General features: G+C 43.2%; 2 long non-coding RNA genes across 2 annotated transcripts; one reads left to right on the top strand and one right to left on the bottom strand.

The window, feature by feature from the left end:
- Nucleotides 1–686: 686 nt before the first annotated feature.
- Nucleotides 687–8,215, bottom strand: LOC121693329. The gene is made up of 3 exons (XR_006025467.1): nt 8,087–8,215; nt 7,366–7,574; nt 687–932 (listed from the first exon to the last, which is right to left on the bottom strand). It is a non-coding gene; the product is annotated as an uncharacterized LOC121693329 (long non-coding RNA).
- A 332-nt stretch (nt 8,216–8,547) lies between these two features.
- LOC121693360 lies at nt 8,548–20,025 on the top strand. Its single transcript, XR_006025480.1, has 3 exons — nt 8,548–8,597; nt 9,175–9,259; nt 19,826–20,025. It is a non-coding gene; the product is annotated as an uncharacterized LOC121693360 (long non-coding RNA).
- Nucleotides 20,026–21,091: the final 1,066 nt, after the last annotated feature.

The raw sequence follows: 21,091 nt of genomic DNA, 5'->3' as shown, positions 1-21,091 counted from the left end.
ACTCACTGCAGCTGCTGAGGCAGAGCTTTCTCTCTCGCACTCTCTCTCCCATCCTCCAGAGGCCAGGGCACTGACACATCTGCCTGCCTCCCTCTCCTCTATCGCACCAACAGGTTTTTGTTATTAAAGTGGTGAGATTGGCGGTAAGGGGATGGGGGGGCTGCCTGACATGAGTGATATTAAACTCACCTAGGCCATTACGCCGTGGAGGTAACGGGAGGTTCATGAGTCACTCAGCCGTCTCATCCTCTCTAAGCCCTCCCAAAAATGAAAAAGTGAAAAGGAGCGAACTCTCATTTTCTCTTCCTTTCTTTTTCCAGCTTCTCTACACTACTCATAGAGTTCTGTCCATGTTTAATTCCCCACAGCTGAAAACCTAATGTTGCCATTCGGCTCTGAGTTGACTACCCAAACATTTCTGACAAGAGACTGTTGATGGTTGTAAAATCACTTAAAGATCTGATATTTGTTTTACAGTGGAGAAAGAGCTTGACATCTTGATGCTTTATGAGGGTCTTAATATCCACAGGCATGGTATGGATACATATGTGGCAAGTGGTAGAGATTTTACACAATAGCTGACTACACCACGATGGGACTTCCACCCAAAGATATAATTCAGAGATTAATATCCTTAACCCAGTAAGGCACTCAGGTTCGTAGAACTGACAGAGACATTGTTCCATAAAAACAATTATTTATTTTTACACTGTAAATTCACATACACATAAAACAGGAAGAGGGCTGAGGCTTACCGGTGGGAGGGCAGTGGATAATAATGAGTATCCGAAGGAGGCACCCAATCACACGTGCTTGGTCACACACACACACACGCGGCAATGATACACTCAGTGAGAGAGACAAATGTCACAGCACACAAAGATGGGAACCCATCACCACCAGGAACTGCTCCCACTTTCGGCTCTCAGCACCTAAACAGAGGGGACGGACAAGGATTACAGACAGCTCACATAAAGTGTAACAAAGTAAATCAAACAACAACCAATAAAACAAACAGTCACGCTAAGGATCCGCAGCTTCACAGCCTCCCCTTAGTGAGGACAAAACAAATTAACAAAGATTAGTGCAAACAGAGACAAATCACAAAACAAAGGTCAACACTTTGGCGATCAACTAACCTGGCAATAGCCAGATGAATTTCGCTCCGCCTAGCTCCACTCATCCATCTGGAACCGATCCATTGAAGTGTTGCTTCAGAAGGCTGGGCCTAATCAAAAAATGCCTGCATATGATTGAATAAGCCACTTGTCCGTCATCTATTGACGTGCTACTTCAACCACTCACATCGAAGCCAACCCGTGACGCTAATAACAGACTCACAGTCGCTTCTACGCTATGTCACATCTATGAAACTCCCACCCTGCGTCCTGATTGGCTAAACCATAAAGTTGGTTGGAGAAATCACTCTCAATGGAAGAGGTCCCAGATGGATGTGAGTGAAGCTAGGCGGAGCTAAGCGGAACGACATTCATCTGGCTAGGGTCAGGTTAGCGATCAACAGCACTAGGGGAAACGGCCTCCAGTCAAGTGTATAAGAAACAAAGAAACAGACAGACAAACGTAGGCTACAAACAACACAGACAATAGCAGGATGCAACGCAGAACAGAGAAAAACAATCAATAAAACGGGGTCCGTTCGTCAAGCACCCATTCCTTCCTAACGAGCGCTATAGCACCCGAATGAGTTCCAGCGGCTTTCTAGTCCAAGGCCTCTATGCGTAGTCCCACTAGCGTATGCTACGACAAGCTAGCTGCAGGCCACGTTAACCGCTGGACCAGTGGTGCTGATTAGACGGGCACATGAAGAAGTCGTAGGCTAAAAATTACGTAGGCAAAGCAGCAGAGTTCTTATCAATGTAGCCAATTGACAGCCGCTCCCCTGCTACATAGTGATCCCCGGGGACTGCACTGGACGCACATCCAGCCAGCGGGAGGCCAATGCCGCACAGGGAGGGGGAGACTCTGCGGCGATGGCAATTGTCAGGGCGGTAAAAAGGGGCGGGCCTTTGACGTCTGGCATAACACAATGAGGGTCCTTGAATTTAAATAGAGGCACTGTTGTACTGATTGGCCCATATCTGGCTACCGAGAGCCACTCACGATGCAGCCACCTGTGCTTGAATGAAAAGTGGGCACTGCACCACTTCATTCTGCTACACATACATACGAATGAAATGTTAAATCATATAAAGTTATATTATTATTTAATCAGAACTGGACTTTTCTTTAAGGTATCTCATATTCAGCAAGGCTTTACAGTGCGCCCATTTCACTCGCACATGCGAGTAAAAATGATGCCGTGCGAGTGCAAAAAAATATTTAGGCGCACTGGTGCGATGATGACTTTTAACCATGTCAATGTTTGTATACAAAATACACCGCAACATCGAGAAACATTACTGGTGCAAACCATAGAATCACGTCGCGAATGCAGCATAAAAACTACACCTCCCATCAACGTTAGCAGTTTCGCGTTGTGACTCGCTAGTAGTCGCTTCTTTCAAATCCAAGAGCGCACAGAAAAAGCAGAAAGTTAGACTAGCCAGCCAAGATGCAAAGATTGAAGAAATTAGTTCTTCTATCCACCGAATTCATTGGATATAGGAGGAACAGGATGAGATTCTGAGAATACAGTGAGAGAAGGAAAGGTAACCTAACATGCCTTTTAGCCCAATTGACGTATTGGCTGCAATATGCAAAATATAGCTGTAGCGAACCGGCACAAAAGTAGCCTTCCGTAATACTCCCATTTTATTCAAAGGTAGAACGCTGCTGACAACTCCAGGCTTCCACGCATGCTTGTTTGTTTACACCGAATACAAGCTGAAGTGCAAAACGAAAGTAGGCCTAACGTTTGCCTACTGCCCCTATCAATGCAGATTTCAAATAAAAACTAAAAGTATAAAACATCTATCCTTGATTAGCCTATGTTGGGTTTTGTGGAAGAGAAAATGGACTGTTTTAGTAGTAGTATTAGGCAGTATGCAGTCAGATAGGTCACCATGGGCATTTTTGGTTTAGCTATAGATGGATTCACAAATAAATAAATTAGCCTACATTTGGCAGGATACTTGATATACAGGCTAAATGCAAATATGGCAATGTATTATATTATTTTACATTAACCAAATGTAGGAAAATAGAACAGACTGAAAATAAAGTAGGCACTGATCTTTAAAATCCTGTTTCCTGTAGCCTAAATGTTGTCAGTCATTCTTAATATTCGCAATTGGTGCACTGGCATGTTTAACTGTTAGCTGCAGTATAATGTTAGATTATGTGTAAGTTAAGTACAGAAGCCCACATCAAGACATATTGGTATTTTTTGCCATCCTTCTGAGTAACAAGATCAGTTGCCTTAAACATGTACAACTAAGACTTTAATTATTTACTTACATCAACTTCAATATTAAATTTAAGGAAACCTAAAATAGCCAACCCCTTAAAATGTTTTAATTAATCTGAAAGACTTTTGTATGCTTTTACTTGGCTTTTGCATCAAGGGTTTCTTGTCAGAATATATTATCAAAACCATACTTCAATCCACTATATCCACAACATTAAATTTAGAACAAACACATTGTGCACATGGCTAGGATACATACATGTGTGGTATACTGTGAGCAAAAATATAACTGAAAGCTCTCCCTCAGAATCTCCTTTCTCTTCTAATGAGATATATTCTTCTTCGGTTTCTCTTCTTTCCATCTAGCTACTATACCGTTCCCCTCCTCGAGAGACACATCTGAATTTTAATGCTGCAGTGAAGAGTGGACAGTGCTAGTGGGCACTCTTTATCTTGATGGTAGGGGGGGATAGAAGAAAAAAAGAAAATCCCATCTATAGCACAAATGACCTTCGAATCGAGACCCGCTTGAGCCCCTGCTGAAGTGAGTCCAGATGTTGGCTTGTCCTGCAGAGGATGTCAGCGAGATGGAACACCTCGAAATGTCTGTGCCTGATAGAAACTACAAACATGTGCTCAGGTTGAGAGGGGACAGAGCACCAACATGGGAAGAAGGGTTTTTTTGATCTTGGAAAGCCTTGTTTTGCCTCCTGTTTCTGGGATGCGCCTGTCTGAATGCATATGCATTCCTTATGGGGTGGGTGTGCAGGGGTCAGATGATGTGGTGATGAGGGACAAGAGAACAGGAGCAGAGAGCCTCTTCCATGAGCCTTACACATGCTTCTCTCCAACTGCATTAATGATGACTACAAGGGCTACAAGAATGGGATCTGTTCTGAGCTGAAAATGTGCACCAGACTAGTTAGAAATCCCTCATTTATACTTCATAATTTGAAGATGCATGGCAAATCGGATGTAATACATCTCCTGCACATGGTATCTTAACTTGTTATTTTTAGACTTTAGCCATTGTTTCTCAGGATTGCTATACCGCAAAAGTATAAGTTGGGTAAGCGCTTTAGAAGTGCTGCCTTCTCAGACAAGCCTGACCGTGCGATGAACTGTCGGTTTTTAATTCCCTGTGTTTACATCATTGGCAGCGCTTTTGTTTTGTTTGATTCAATATGCTAATACCAACTCTCTTCGATAGCACGCGAGGACAGACACACAGAACTATTCACTCGTTCATATGTCTACCCCCCTAAAGTTGCTCTCAATTGCAAATCAACCTCAGAGATTCACCCGCATGTGTTGTGTTCCCTCACAAAAAAAGACTACTAAGCAAGGTTTTGTTTCGCACTTATTAATAACAGGCCACTCAAACATATTACGGAACACTCATTCATCTGCTATACTAGAATGTAAAAAGAAAATGCTTGTTTATTCTTGGTTTAAGCTATCAAAGTTTGACAACCTAAGATTCTGCAATGCAAGTGTGCCATGATAGGCTACAGCTTCAAAACCTTGCAAGTTAAGCAATGGGAAACCACAAATTCCTGCAGTCCCTGTGCTTCAGTGTTAATTTCCTGTGATGTATAGTATATATTTGGTTTGCAAGTGCCTATGCATCACATTAAATTATACTCTACTACAACTAAGAGCAATTCTACTGTTCGCTGCAGAAACAGGTAACAGAGCTACTTTCCAAAGAGAGTCAATAAGCAAAAACAAAGAAACACTGAAGCAATCAGTTAGAACATGAACAGCTGCAATCAAGTCTCTTGGATACGGCACAGTGAAATGATCAAAGGGCCGTTCCCTTGCGTTTGTGTTGTGGGTGACTGCAACCTTTCATATGCCCTACAATCCAATGAAAAGCCATCCTGTTGATATTGGCAATGATAACTCTGGAGAATTCCAGTGCCAAATTAGTCTCCCTGTTGAGTATGTGGCCCCTCCCCTGGTCATTTAGTTACAAGCTCAGCTTTAAACCTTATTTGTCAATTAACATAAGACAAATGTCAATGAAAAATACGAACACTGTGATTGGGTCCCAGTGTCGTCAATGACTGTTCCCTTGTGACAACAGGGTTTTCCTTACCAGACCTACCCTGTCCTCTGACTAGACCTCTGACTAGACATCAGCATCGATAACTTTAATGATGAGATAGGTGCATTACAATTAATAGGTTTGATTACTAATGAGTTCATACAAATAGGTCTCAGGAGTCTGCCGGAGGAAAAGATGGATATTTTCAGGGCTTGATGAATCTCTGCCTTCAGACTAAGATGTAAACCTTGGGATGTTTTCTCTTAATAACACCGTCAATGAGGCAAAGACGTGTGGCCCATTATTCTCAATAATTATAATCGGATTAGGGGAGGGTAGAGGGGTGAAGTCAGACATCTGAATAGACTTTTCCACCTCTAAATTTTAATGAACTATGGGGTCCAATGTCCTTTATTGGGGAAATTGCCCATTACCATTTTAAATTACCAGGGATCTGAATCATAATGAAGGAGCAATGGATTGCTGTGCATGGCAAGTATTGATTGCATGGCAATGTCAAAGCCTGCATGGAGACAGTGAGGGGGAAATGCATGTGACAGGTTTTGGCCCAAGTTAAAAGAGGATCAGTGCTTAGGAGAGCTTCTGGTATTGGGAATAATCCATTTTGCACACTTCCAAATAATTACAGTAATATGAAGATAATTACAGTGGAAGCACTGAAGCTTTGTCATGACAGGGTTACATTCTGTAGTGTAATTTAATTTATTCTTCCTGTGAAAATAATCTTTCATTCAGATTATACAAAGTAGAAATGACGCAGCTGTAATTGTGTTTTGCTCATTTGCACAAGATGCATGGATTTTAAATGTGAGGCAACAATATTTTTGCAGTGGAAATCCATATATTGTGTGAGATAAATTGTGTAAGAATTGTTCAATGTATATTAATCTTGTACCACAGTAAAGAATATAGTTACCGATGAGCAGATAGGAAAACCTGGATTAAAGACAAAGTGTAAAAATGCTTCCCAGACACCCTGTACTAAGGCTAATTTCCCCTTGGGGATCAATAAAGTATCTATCTATCTATCTATCTATCTATCTATCTATCTATCCATGTTCTCAGTACACAGTTTAATATGCTTATCTTGACATTTTCAGGGTGGTATTTTGATTCATTCTCATTCTTCAGATTTGAGGAGGGAGAAAGCTTCAGAAAATGTACTGTCTTCTTTCACTCACATGGAAAATTATGTAGTGTTAAAGAAAAAATATTTTAGGCTACAATGCCCAGGGTGACAATATTCTTAGTATTAAGTTATTATGTATTATATTTGGTGTGGCACTTTGTAGTGTGACAGATTTTTGCTAATTGCATTATAGGCTACTGTACGTGAGGTGAACTTATTGCCACACACTTTCCCATCTTGATTACTTAAGTGACATACCTTCTAGTAGTGGCCTTCCTAGATCACAAACTAGAATCAGGGCACCAACTGCAACAACCACAATGTGTTATTATCAAGTCACCATAACTTCAAGTCACCATAAAAAAAAAAAATGTTGACACCTTGGGAGGTTGGCTGCCAATGTCACCCATAGCCATGCAAGTCCACCACGGCTTTGTGTAAACCAAGCAATAGAAAGCTAACAAAAACTGATGGTTCCCCTACCTACAACAGGCCGCCACTGAAAATATGGCAGCACCCATGAAAGACTTACCCTACTGTAGATAAGCTATTTAAGAAGTACTGGTTTACTTATACTGATTTTCTCTATCCGAAAAAATATCCTTAATCATGGGGAATGATTATCCATGCTGAAAAAAGGTATCCATCCCAAGCCCATCTTGCACACAAATGTAACTGGTAGCCTACCAGATAACAAGGCAAACCAGTTTAGATTAGCCATCACAACCATTGGAAAACGGAACAAAACAATACTGACCTATCCTATCTGTGAAACATACCAAAACTAATGTTACTCACCTGTCATGCAGAAAAAGCACTACCATGTCCATCTTCAAGCTCTCTCCACTAGGCCTAATGGAACATGTTGACTGTAGCATGTGGATCCTTGCCCTTACCAGATCATAGCACTTTCACAATTTTATGTTCTTCTGGCTTTCTCTTCTTTAGCTGTTGTCTCCACATCTTGACAATGTGATTATTGTTGTAGAGTTCAACTGGCAGACCTGCTGAATAAAAAAATAAAAAAATTAGATCTGCTTACCCCGACATTACCTTTATGAACCGATATTACAGTTAGAACTTTGGTAGGACATCAAAATACATTTTAGCAGGACGAGAGACAGTCTGGTCTGGGATTGCTATCTACATGTTATGTAGGCTATGGTTCTATTGCCACATCCTATGATGACTGACTGATAGAATAAAACTAAAATGCTCGCGCACACACAACACCGTCTCTACCTACATGGTTGATAGAGACATCACACATGCTATTGTCAATCACTCCTAGCCTACCAGCAAGCTATGTATATAATATAAATAAAAAAATAATAATACAAAGCTATGTATATAAATAAAGTTAACCAACATCACGGTGAAATAATAAAATAAGATTAAATAAAACGTCGAGTAGGCTAGAACGCCATATGAAATAGCGAGGGCATCAATGTTAGCTAAATGTTGTTAGCTAGCTGGTCATATTTGCTTGAATGTCAAACGTGTGGACTGACTCCCTCACCTTTCTTATGGGCATTTCAGTTTGTGCGGATGTCATTGTCAAGTAATAATATAATAAGATAAGATAATAATTAATTTCTGAATGTTCTGTTCTTATTTCTGGTTACCACCGTGGTTAATTCTAGAGATTATGCATTGCAGTTAAAAACATTACTTGGCAGTGACGTCACGTTTTGTTCGCGCCACAGCAAAATAGCCTAGTGGACGGCAAGAACACGAATCAAATCAATGGGTTGTAAATGGGACATATCGCACAGCTAGGAGATTATAGTGAGATTTAACTGTAGTAATGCCCTTCCACGACTGTTGGTTTATTGTTTGGAATACAACAACATCCCATGTTCTTGCATAGATATATTTTGGTTTGTTTTCTTTGTGTTTCGGGAGTATTTCAACCACAATTGCATGCTTATCTCCTCAGTGTATGAAGCACAGCAGCGGTTGCTATAGCAACCATAGACTCTGAACAGGACGGCAGATAGCACTTAGGCAGTCTTTGTCAAGATCTGAATGTAAACAGATAATACCGTTCAAGTTTTTTATTTCCTATTTCTTTCAATTCTTTGACTTAAGACATGTAAGAAGTACGTTTATTCGCTGGGCAACGTACAAACTGACTAGTTACATTAGCCCTAGCACTATGAGCTACGATAAACGTTAGCTCTAGCTAGAATAGCTAGCATCTAAGTGTGGCAGCTAAGTTATTATTTCATGTTCTGATATGACATTCTTAACGTTTTGACTATATACAACTGACAAAAGCAAGACAAATAAAGTAACCAAATCGCTTTGCAATATTTTAGTCCAGAAATACTTATGGGTGTTCATTTACCATAATGTTAATTACAGTAGCCTAACTTTACGACCTAACATTATCTCCCCTTGCTGTTACCACCAGTTTTAATAACTTTACATTTGCTATCATGACCCATTTCATCTAACAACACCACTGGCATCTGTCTTTGACTATCAGACCCCAAACAGCAATACATTGAACTACAAAGGTGTTATAGTAATGGTGTTCAGTTCATCATAATCGTTATGACATAATGTAATTTGCCGTCCTTCTCCCATCTTTTTGCCGTCCAGCACGGAGCCGTCACGTGACTTAAGTCACGTGTCTGCAAGGGGTGAATACAAAAGGAGGCGCCCGGAAATTGCATCAGTTGTTCAGGTATGCACCAGAGCCATAGAAATGTGCACGTTGCAATTAGGCAGGGCGCTTCTGTAATGCGGGTGTTTTGAAATCAGTCGACTTCTTTGAGCTTGCTTGCAATTAGAGGCTCGGAATTTATCAGAATCAATTATGATTGTTGTGACTTGAGATGTCTGACTGCCTCCTGCATTAAAATGAACAGCACAGCAAGACATATGGGCTAGTCTATCCTGAGCTCTTTGAGAGTAGGCCTACAGTACAGGATTACTGTGTAGATCAGTGTAGGCCTACAGTGCTTTGCTCTTGGACATCTTCTTGTTCTTTTCTTATCTGCATGTTGGTGTGTTGTTTGTTTTGTCTGCTGTATTATCCTGCCTGCCCTGCGGTAGGCTAAATGTAGGCAAACATACACCATTGGCTGCAGGTCACAAGCCCTACAGGACTAATGCTAGCTATGCTCCTTAGCTGTAGCAGAGCCCGTCTACTTATTAGACATTCTCTGGCTGTAGTTGATGGATAGTTAACCCTTAGAACCCTAAGCTGTTTTTAGGGCATTTTCACTACCTTTATTCATAAGGATTTATTCTGGTCATTGTAAGTGCCACACACACACACACACACACACATATATATATATCGTTTTGTTTTTTTCAGCAGAGTCTAGGCTATCCAGATCTGGCATAATTTCATGTATTAGTACTAGCATTGATTTTATTTTGATTTTTAAAGAATTAAAATATAAAAAGCGTATTATAAAAATTCTTATATTTCGACATGTAGCTATCTCACCACAGCAAGCTCATAGCTCTACATGCATTTCAGGTGTGTGTAGGGCAGACTGTCCTGAATCGGGCAATACAATTGCCATGTTGGAGGTATACTCTGGGGCTGAGCAATTTACAGAAATATGTGGTGTGTGATTTACGGAAATAAATGCCTTTTTTTTATTAAGTGATGAAAAAATGACCTTTCTGCGCTACATATCTGTGACACGAACTGATCTGACCCGACTTGACCCAAGGTTGCGTGTTAGCCTGCGTGCCTATGGTGTATGCACTAATGATTCTCAACTTTTTACTGCATTGCCATGAACAAAGTAAAGGCAAAAAAGGTGTTTCTTTGTTGAACAAATTGGGATGTAATGTGAGCCTTGAATTGGATGCCCTGCAGGAATTTGCTAGGATCTCAAAACCGGATTATGAACATGCTTTGCCATAGAGAAACACACGATAGCGTTGGATTATAAACATGCTTTGCCACAAAAACAGACAAAAACGTGGGGTAAGTCCAGCTATAAGACGTTATTATTTTGCTGTCACTTCGTCTGTTTTATAACCGAGAAGGATGTACGGGGTATCAAATGATAGCTCTGAGTCTCCTCTTTCATCTGACATGCGTGGCATATCTATCCGATCACAGGTCCGCGGGTAATTCAAACGAGAGTAATGGGTGCGCAGGTGAACGCAGAGAAGTATAGACTGTAAATATGATGCAATTTGATTTAATTTCATTATTTTTTTAAATTCTCATATTTGATCGTACAGACAAGTATGTAGTCTCGTTGGAAAGCCCCTCTTCTGCTCTGTCGCAATAAAGGTTTCATCTCGCTGCGATGAACAGTTCCGGAGCAATGTAACAGAGAAGAAAGGGTGTGTTTTTTGACGCACTTTGCGTCAATCGGGTTCTAAGGGTTAAAGCAAAGTATATATATGGCGGAGCACGATAATTCATCGTAGTTCATGGCATGAAATGGGGATCGAGTCAGTCCTGTCTGCATAAATAGTACACAAGAATATTGATGAGCGTATGTAGCAACCGGCCAACAGCAGCAGAATAAATAACAGGCGCACATGTAACCTGCGTGATTCAGCCCTGCACACACCCGGACTCGAACCCGCGAACAGCAGCACCTCGGATTGGGAGGCGAGCGTGCTAGCAATTGAGCCGGCTCGCATGCCAGCAGCACTCTTGAGGCGTCGGGGAGTGAGGTTTACCAACATTACACAAGCACAGCTAAGCTAGCTGGCATCCGTTACACACACCTGATATAAGGTTGATTTTCTCCAGACTGGAATGCTCATATTCCTAACTATAGAACCAAGATCTTAGCATATGGGGTGAAATTCTGAGCTATGGCCATAGACTTCCATAGACTTCAATGGAACAGTCGCTGCTCTGCATAAAGCAGGATTTTGACCCCCGCCCCACCCCACCCCCTTGTGTGATCCGGGTTCCCATCTTACTCCGCCATGTATAATCTTTAGTTAAAGGAACACGCCATCATTTTGGAAAACTAGATGTACCGCAGAGTGGTACAAAATATGACCGGTACCCAGTCCTGCACATTCTCTCCACTAATAAATCACGCTTGTCAATTTGTCTCCATCTCCATCCCCTACTTTTGTGTATGTAAATGAGTGTGTGCTTCTGTGTGCGTGTGTATGCATGCGTACTTTTTTGATCCCGTGAGGGAAATTTGGTCTCTGCATTTAACCCAATCGGTGAATTAGTGAAACATAAACAGCACACAGTGAACACACAGTGAGGTGAAGCACACACTAATCCCGGCGCAGTGAGCTGCCTGCTACAACGGCAGCGCTTGGCGAGCAGTGTTAGGTGCCTTGCTCAAGGGCACTTCAACCGCGGCCCACTGGTCGGGACTCGAACCGGCAACCCTCCGGTTACAAGTCCAGAGTGTTAACCAGTGAGCCACGGCTGCCCACCATAGCAACTCTCAATCAGGCCAATGAAATCGTGTATAGAGTCGTTAGGTGGGCTTAACGTAATGATTGATGCCAGAGTTGCAACGGTTTGGCTTGAATTCCCTGCTACTTGAAAACAAATAAGATGGATGTTGCTGTTGGCGAACAGTGTGACACGAGTTAAGCTTTTATTAACCCTTAAAGGAGTACCGTCACACTGGTGTGACGGGAATGTTGAGAAATGAACGTTCTAAAGAATATCTGGGTTCATTGAATTCAACATAGAATTTTAGAACCTTCAATTGTTGCGGAACTTAGAACGTTCAAAAACCTACACCTTTAAGGGTTAAGTTGGCAAACGTTTGAACTAGCCAACTAGCTCCATTGGTGGGAAACGCATGGGACTCATAGCGCTGCCGCTGTCCTATTGCGTGCAGAGGGAATTTGAAAGACAACTGATTATCCCGCCTCAGACTGAGCACTGCGAACGGTGAGTGCCCAGACCCTACATTTTAATGTGGGTCTGGCTCGTCAGGCTAAGCTAGCATAGCTGTCCGTGTGAAGCGTTAGTACCTTACTCCCTGACGCTTCAAGAGCATAGACAGTAAAAGATATGGACAGTCATCATGTAGACGTCAGTCGAGACGGGTTGAAGCAAATTTCAACCGTTTCCTATTGGTTGACGAGGCTTGTAGATGTAACATAGGCACGTAGTCTGACTCGTGTAAGGGCAGTTCCAGCGTTATGGATGTGACAATTGGACTCATATTGGTAAACAAAATGCCTTAGAGTAGGGGCAAAATTAGTATCAGTGAATTAATTTGCATAACTTTTAATGTAACCTCTGTCCTCTGAATACTGAGAAATCCTTAAATTTCATATAATCATTTTTATCCTAAGAATACAAGGCATTTTATCAGTGTTATGGATGTGACATGAATGAATAGACACACTTTTGTGAGAGATTACAGGTTTTCTACAAACTGTGAATTTTGAAGGAAACTGCCGAAACTATGATAAATGTAGCATGAAGGAGACTTGAATGAACACAAAAAGTGTGTTTTTGAAACTATGCGTCATTTTCGTAATGCATCATGTAGGAAAAACTGCCGTTATTGAGTGGCGAAGTCCCGCCCCTTCCGTTTGCCTCCATGGGACCTATCTTTCAAAAAAAATTGAACGGCAGTCTATAGCGAAAAAGAAATTATTTTATGGTCCCGGTTGACTTGTGCCTTGAATTACCCATATGATGTTTGTCAATTTTAAAGACAATTTTTCATGTAAAGACATTTGCAGTTTGTTTCGTAACTATTGAATTAGCTGCAAAGTCAGCCATCTTCACCAGCTAACACGGTAATCCAGTTACTGTACAACAACAGTATGACAGTTATGGGAAGATAATCGCTCAGATTTTCGTTATTAGGCCACTTGAAAATAGGCTATGGCTAGGCTAATCACTGGAGGTATTTTAATATTATTGTAACGTCGGTGCCTTTTGGACTGAGTGCTAGCCTCCCAGAATGAAATGTGTGTGAATGCTGGTTTGTGTAATGTCGGTTTTAGTTAGTGTAATTGCGTTTTCCGTGTCATGTATGTGTTTGTGTAGCTTGTGTAGTCTTTCTTTACGTTGTACCTCATGTGTTTTGCCCGGTGTATTGTATGTGACTACCCTGTTCGTGTATCGTGCTTGTTTTATTGACTTCCCTTGTGTTTCCTATGTAGTGGTGGTCTTGGTCTGTGTGCTCTCGTTCTCAGCTAATAAACCTTTTGATTGAACATCTGTGTGTGTCGCTATCAAATCGTTACATTGGTGTCAGAAGCGACTTTCGAACATGGCCTCCGCCCAGCGAGAGAAGCTGGGAATGGAAGACCATACCACTGGGTGGAGGCCCACGCAAGAGGATCCAGAGAGAGCCCTTGTAAGGGCTACTAAAAAGCTCGGGGCCTTCTATTGCTACTGCCGACGGAGGAGAGGAGCTATCGTCTGGAGCTGCCTGCGGCCATGGGAGAAGATCTTGCCGGACGAGGGGCCTGAAGAAGCGTTCGCGGAGAAGACGACGCTAGCCTGGGCGCTGACTCCACGGCGAGCCGCGACGCGTGAGCAGAGCCGAGGAAGAGGTTCCTAGACGATGGACGGTTGGCGGAGCCGCTGAGGGCAGCGAACTCACGACGGTGGGGCAGCTTCGACAGAAAGGCTCTCTGAACTTTAAAACTTTTGGGTGCGTGTGAGAGGCACCATGCTGTGTGGGCGCCCGTTCTAGTTGGCCTGTTGGCCGGCGCCAAAGAAAAAAAAAAAGGTTCGCTGTGTTGGGTGATAGCACGAGGCAGAAGAGGGGGGTCAAGCCTTCGTCGCGACCATGACGGAGTGGAGCAGGCCAGGAGCAGAGGAGGACAGCTCTGCGAGGAGGCAGTGTGAGGAGGGACGCCGAAACCGGTAGCTGACGGCCTGAGAGCTCAGCGTGGTCCGGCTGCAGCGGAGCTGGGGCCTGCCTATCTTGGTCGGTGCGACTGTGGAGTGGAGCGACGGAGGTGCAGCGACAGTTGACCCGTGAGTTCCAGTGCTTGGTGCCACAGTCTACGGTAGTAAGGCCACCTAGGGCCCCGTCTGGAGAGGAGGAGTGCCGTGGTGACACACCGCGGAAAGTGCAGCCTGAGGGCGGCTGCTGAGAGGGAGCTGGTGACGAGCGGGGACGGCCACGTGGTTGCTAGCACGCCCGCACTGGACTGCTAGCAGCGTGGCTCCCCGTTGAGTGAGCTCCTGCGGCGTGTGCACCCCACGTGTTGTTGGCGGTACCACAGACTGATGGACTGAGCAAGTGAATGCCCACACCGACGTTATGGCAATGGCTAAGGGAGGAGATATTGCCGAGGACGGCAATAGCTCGCGAGGGGGCTGTGTAACGTCGGTGCCTTTTGGACTGAGTGCTAGCCTCCCAGAATGCAATGTGTGTGAATGCTGGTTTGTGTAATGTCGGTTTTAGTTAGTGTAATTGCGTTTTCCGTGTCATGTATGTGTTAGCTTGTGTAGTCTTCTTTACGTTGTACCTCATGTGTTTTGCCCGGTGTATTGTATGTGACTACCCTGTTCGTGTATCGTGCTTGTTTTATTGACTTCCTTTGTGTTTCCTATGTAGTGGTGGTCTTGGTCTGTGTGCTCTTGTTCTCAGCTAATAAACCTTTTGATTGGACATCTGTATTCGTCGCTATCAAATCGTTACATTATGTTTGTTTTGCTAATGCTTAGGCGAGGCCTCCCTGTGGTTTTGATCAACCTAATAATCTTTGAAATGTCATAGTAAACACTAAGGTGAAATGCGTTGAAACTGACACCATAACAGACGTTTATCGGCTTTGAGGTAAAATAAAGTCTCCTGTCTTGTAAAGTCACATTATGTAACATCCATAACGTCACATCCATAACGCACCATTAAAGGTTTTAAAAGTAAGAAAGGGGCACAATTTGTTCATCAAACTTTACATTGATATAAATCAGCTTTGCACAGACACTATGGACATTGTCGCATCAACACTGTGTGTAGCATAAACTTTTCCTATAAAACGTTATGGATGTGACATGGCCATGGAACATGCTGACTTAAAAACAAAACCCTTACAAATGTAAGGAGTTGTGCTCTTAAAGGCAAGCTGAGCATACACATTGCTCTACCATTCCCTTGTCAATCTGGAATTTGTCAAAGGATACAATTTGTTTGAACCTTGAGTCCATTTATCCACTTTTTAAATATGTATAATATTACCATGTGAAAAATGTTGTTTCTGTATGGTTGCACACCATATTTATGATGTAAAAAGAGTGTAATTCTCCATCAAATTCAATCAGATCAGATAATAAAATATAGACCTAAATGAAGATTTTAACAACAGTTCTATTTGCGTATGCACAACTTTTTTTTCCATGGTAAGGATGACCTTTGCATGGAATTGCCTGTAACTCTAGCTGCACCAAGAGATTGGGTTAATGTAGCCTTACTTTGTTACCACCATGTCTACATTTACTTTTCTTAAATGTCCTAGTTGTTCGTAGATAAATGTGATTTTATATAAACAGCACTCGCCACATTCATAGCCTACTGTCAATCCATCAAAACCTCACTGATGTCAAATTGAATGGGGTTCAATGGAATGGCTAGGTGGAACTGGTCTACTATTTAGCCTCAGATCCGCCATAGTGTCTACGCTCTCTGAATGTTCGCCTGCCCCCTTGTTCAAGAGCAGTGCTGGTATGAAAGCTAGCAGCCTGGGCTTTTAGCTCGATTGTCAGACTCCCGATCCGCTGCTGTTTGTGGGTGCTGCTGTTTGTGGGTTCGAGTCCGGGTGTGTGCAGGGCTGAACCACGCAGGTTCAACAGAACGCAGGTTGCACCTGTGTGTGTGTGTGTGCATAGCTGATATGGCCCCCCTCGTCCCAACGGAATTCCACGCAAGTCTCATAACATACCTGTTTGTCATCTAAGGACACTTCCAAGATGGACCTGTTACAAGATAAGTATATATACTCTTTTGATCCCGTGAGGGAAATTTGGTCTCTGCATTTATCCCAATCCGTGAATTAGTGAAACACACTCAGCACTCAGTGGACACACAGTGAGGTGAAGCACACACTAATCCCGGCGCAGTGAGCTGCCTGCAACAACAGCGGCGCTCTAATCCCGGCGCAGTGAGCTGCCTGCAACAACAGCGGCGCTCGGGGAGCAGTGAGGGGTTAGGTGCCTTGCCCAAGAGCACTTCAGCTGTGCCTTCTGGTCGGGGTTCGAACCGGCAACCCTCCGGTTACAAGTCCTAAGCGCTAACCAGTAGGCCACCACAGATAGTGGAGTAGTTTGTAAATAGTAATGGTTACAGTGAGTCAAAAAGATTATTAAGATATTGGCTAACTCTTGACAACAGTGCACAAGAGTTTATATGTTTGGTGTATCAACAGCATTGTTTAATGATTAAAAATAAGACATTATCTAGATTAAATGATAAAGGAATGGCACTGCTAGTAGAACACGAATAAACAAACATGACCAAAGTCGATGTTAATGCACAGACCACATCAGCAGTTCAACAATTACATCATTCATTATTCTCATATAAATTGCATTACCCATTGGAGTATATATGAACCAGATCATTGCAGTATACCCTGTGGAACATGATCTGTACACAAATCAAACAGTCAAACTCAAAATGCAGTGTCAGGTCAACTGATACTCAAATTCCCAGACTCCCCTCCCAATAAAAACAAGGACCTTTCTACGCAGTGTGATTTGCAATAATCTTATTTTAATTTGACTTTTGTTTGGGATGGAGGGGCAGTAATCAGATTAGCCCTGTTTTAAAAGCGGTTGGTTGGCCAGCTCTGGTGACTAGGTCCAGATGGTGGGAGATTGGCAGGGGAACTCTGTATACCCTGCTGACGCCCCTCCCTGAGTTTTCTCTTTGCTTGCTTCGACCCCTTTTCTCTTGCCCTCTGTCATTCCAGCTTTTATCTTCTCCATATATCCCGCTATCCTTTTCCTCTTCTCCCGGACTCTCTCTGTCTCTGTCTCTCTCTCTCTCTCTCTCTCTCTCTCTCTTTCTCTCTCTGTGTTTGGGTGCCCGGTGCATTAGTTAGTACAGATGGTATGGAATTAGTGTGAGATTTCTCTCTCTCTCTCTGTCTCTGTTTCTCTCTCTCTTTCTCTGTGTCACTCTTTCTCTTTCTGTCCAAAATGTTCAGATATTCTAGTTGGGGAAAGGAGCCAGGCAACAGCCAGTCCCTTCACAACGAGCCTCTCACACTGGGGTGATGGAGCACTGCCCTCCTATTATACCAGGGTCTCAGGGTTAGAATAAAGCCCTCAGGGTGAGCAGCTGTCAATTAGTGATAACTCCAGCAAGAGACGTCCTCGTTAATCAGGAGCCTATCACCTAGCAACCAGCCAGGAACTCCTTACTCAGGATGCCTGGTGTGAGGCACAAACCTCCAGATCCTAACAAGACAAGGAGAGAGAAAGAGAGAGAGAGAGAGGGAGAGTATACCCTCTGAAATGACCAAAAGACTAGTATTTAGGAAAGGTTGTGTAAATGGTGTCCTAACACTAGGTATGTGCTGTGAATAACTTGAAAGGCATTCTCCTATGTTAGTGTTGTGTAGTGCCTTGATAGAAGAAGCATTGCATCTAAATGACAAAAACATACATTATTGCCATGGAAAAAAAAAATACCTCAGGTTATTTGTTCCGAAAGCCAAACAACGCAGTTGGAAACTTTCAGATCATCTAACTCCTGCCTGTCCCCTCCACATATTTTAAATTAGCCCACCTCTGTGCGAGAGCTCCTCTTTATTCCTCCAGGCCCCCGCATCAAACTTGCATTAATAACGCGGTGAATATAACTGTGTGCTTGATTTCCACTACCTGATGGAGTGGCTTCACGAGGCACTGTGAAAGGGTGATAAATCCTTGTCACTTTTTATTAAAGGTGGCCATGCAAACAGTAACCTCATATTCGGCTGTAATACCCAAGGAGACTGCCAGCATAGTTAAAAAAAAGAGAGAGAGAGAGAGGGACGTCAGTTGGTATGCTATTCACGAGTTGTTCCTCTGTGATGCCATTAAGGTAGCATTGGATGAGAAAGAGGCTCCCGCTGGTTCCCTACCAGGGGGGAGCCTCTTGTTAGCCTCCATGAAATCCTTATTCTTGCCATTAATGTGGCTGTGCGGATTTGAACCATCAGTCACTGCAAAAAGTCGAAGCCCTGAAGGAGCCCCACTAAAAGGAATCTACTATAGAGTCCCCTCCATCTCTCACTTCCCCTCCCCAAATATCGCACCATTTTTTTGGGGCAAGTTCATAAATGTATGCGGTTGAACTTTTCACATGCATGGTGGATTATACATGCACTCTGCCAAGGGGACCCAGGAGGCGAAGAGAGCTTGGTGAAAGAAAAAGAAAGACATCCAGGCACATGGATCACAGCTACGAAGAGGCTAAGATGACACTGACACTCCATACACTGCAATGTCCTGGAAGCAAGTGTCATAAAACAGCAGCTTTTTCATTTTTATGGTTTAAATATTGTATTTTCTTCTTCTCTCTCTGTTGTTGTTGTTCTTTATTTATCTTTTTTTTTACAGTTGACCTCTTTGGGTTAACTGCTGACTGGACAATAGAAATCATCACTCTGCTCATTATTTATTTACTTCATGCGTTCACTTTTGAAGCGATTAATCTTCTCTGTGAAAGATTTATAAGAAGGGTGACCGGTGCGCTGAGACAGTAAATGGGCCCCATTGTCAGGCTACGGGAGTGAATTCCGTGATCCAATTACCGTTTCAAGGCAGCCTAAAAAATCATGACCCAGAAAACACATGCATGGAGATAGGGCACGGTGTCCAGGAGATGTCCATAAAATTCAATAGGGGAGAAATGGCGGACTCGTTCGACTGACACTTTCCCTGGGTGGCAGCATCTAATGATGAGCCCTGCCTGCCTTCGTAGTGCCAACAGCATGCTCCACTGCACACCTGACCGCACACTCAATGTAAATCCATGTGTCATCCTCAAGACATTACGTCCAGTCTGAGGGCATAGCTCAGCCTGTGCCCCCCCCCCCCCCCCATCTCCCTCCACACACACCCCCCTTCCCCCACACCCCATCGTCTTTGTCCTTGGTGGCCAACCGTTTGGGTGGTCTGTCTGACCGAGATGACCCTGGGCTTGGGATGACGTAAATTTGCTAATGGTTAGCGTCTCTCTCCTGCTCCCTCTCTCTCTCTCTCTCACTGTGTCTCCTTTTTGCCCCTTCCCTCGCCCCTCACTCTCCTTCCTCCCTCCCTCTCTCTCTCTCTCTCTCTCTTTCTTTCTCTCTTTCCCTCCCTCCCTCGTTCTGACAGGCCTCCTGCTCAGCTGATGTGAGTATGTGAGTTCATGCCCTGGTGGAGCAGGACGCTTGGTTGACCACAGCTGTGTGGTCCCACAGGCCCCGGTGAGCGCAGCCTTATATGCAGCACTGTACGTGAGGGCCAAGTCAAGAGCCTGAGAATGGACCTCAGCCAGCGCTTCCCTGGCAGCTCATATGTCTTTCAGGAAAATTAAAAAGCTCCATACACAAACAAGCCAGCCTCAAGCCTGCAGCCATTTATGTGCTATATGTTAATTGCCAGTTGCGTTAATGTATATGGCTGTTTTAATCATTATGATAAAACCAGCCATCTTTTCAATGAAACTGTACAGTGTTGCGTGACAAAAGTTTTGATGCTCAGGAAACCTGGGAGAGAAGCCAAGCCTATACTGTGCTTTTCATTAACCAACCATCTTATTGTAAATATACAACAGAGAAATGCTTGGAAAGCGAACATGTTTGGATTCTTTTTATTATTTCAGGAAAAAAGCCAAATTAAAACGATTTTTCCCAATATGCTTTACCCAGCAACATAATAGTTCATCTGTTTGTTAAGCCTGTGTTCATATCATCCCCTTTCACAAACATCACAATCAAATCACATTATATTGTGCAGGCTTGGAGGAGCAAATAAAAACCATACAATCTGAACTGGGCTCTGGAAACACTGCAAAGGAGAGGGAAAATATCTATTTCTTTTTTCTCTCTATTTCTCTCTTTCTCTATCTCCTATAGTGAATGAGCTATCAGAGGGTGTGAAATGAGTGACAGGCCCTGTGCAGCTGGGCAGGTTAATGCACTTTGCTCTCGCCGCCCCGCTCTTACGCCGACCAAAACGGATGCGTGCGCGGAACATCTTCAAAGAAACCTGACTCCCGGTAATCACTCGTGTTGCCTTTGATCTCGGGTACGGCGAGAGAAAATAATGACCTGTTTCTGGGTGCCCTCGCACAATAAATAAAAGGTGAAATTACGTTTGAATAGGCAGGTAATAAGAGGTAGTCTAGTGAGAGGTGATGGGGAGGTGTTGAAAAGAAAACAAGCCGCACTTGTGGACAAAATAAAACAAGATCTTTTGGGAGGTTGGCAGACATACAGCATTCGCTGCTACTTTATAAAAAGCAACACTAGATAACAGGACTACACAGTATAAACAGTGGTAATATGTGGGTAGATGAAATGAGTGAGTGAATGGACTCTTCATCCTGGAAGGTAAATGGGCACAGTTTTGATGTAGACAACAAGACTTCTCAGTATT

The sequence above is a fragment of the Alosa sapidissima genome, chromosome 19 (assembly GCF_018492685.1).
Source record: "Alosa sapidissima isolate fAloSap1 chromosome 19, fAloSap1.pri, whole genome shotgun sequence".
NCBI classification, from domain to species: Eukaryota; Metazoa; Chordata; class Actinopteri; order Clupeiformes; family Clupeidae; genus Alosa; species Alosa sapidissima.
Note: the sequence above shows the minus strand (reverse complement) of the source record. Positions and strands in the feature narration are given on the sequence as shown.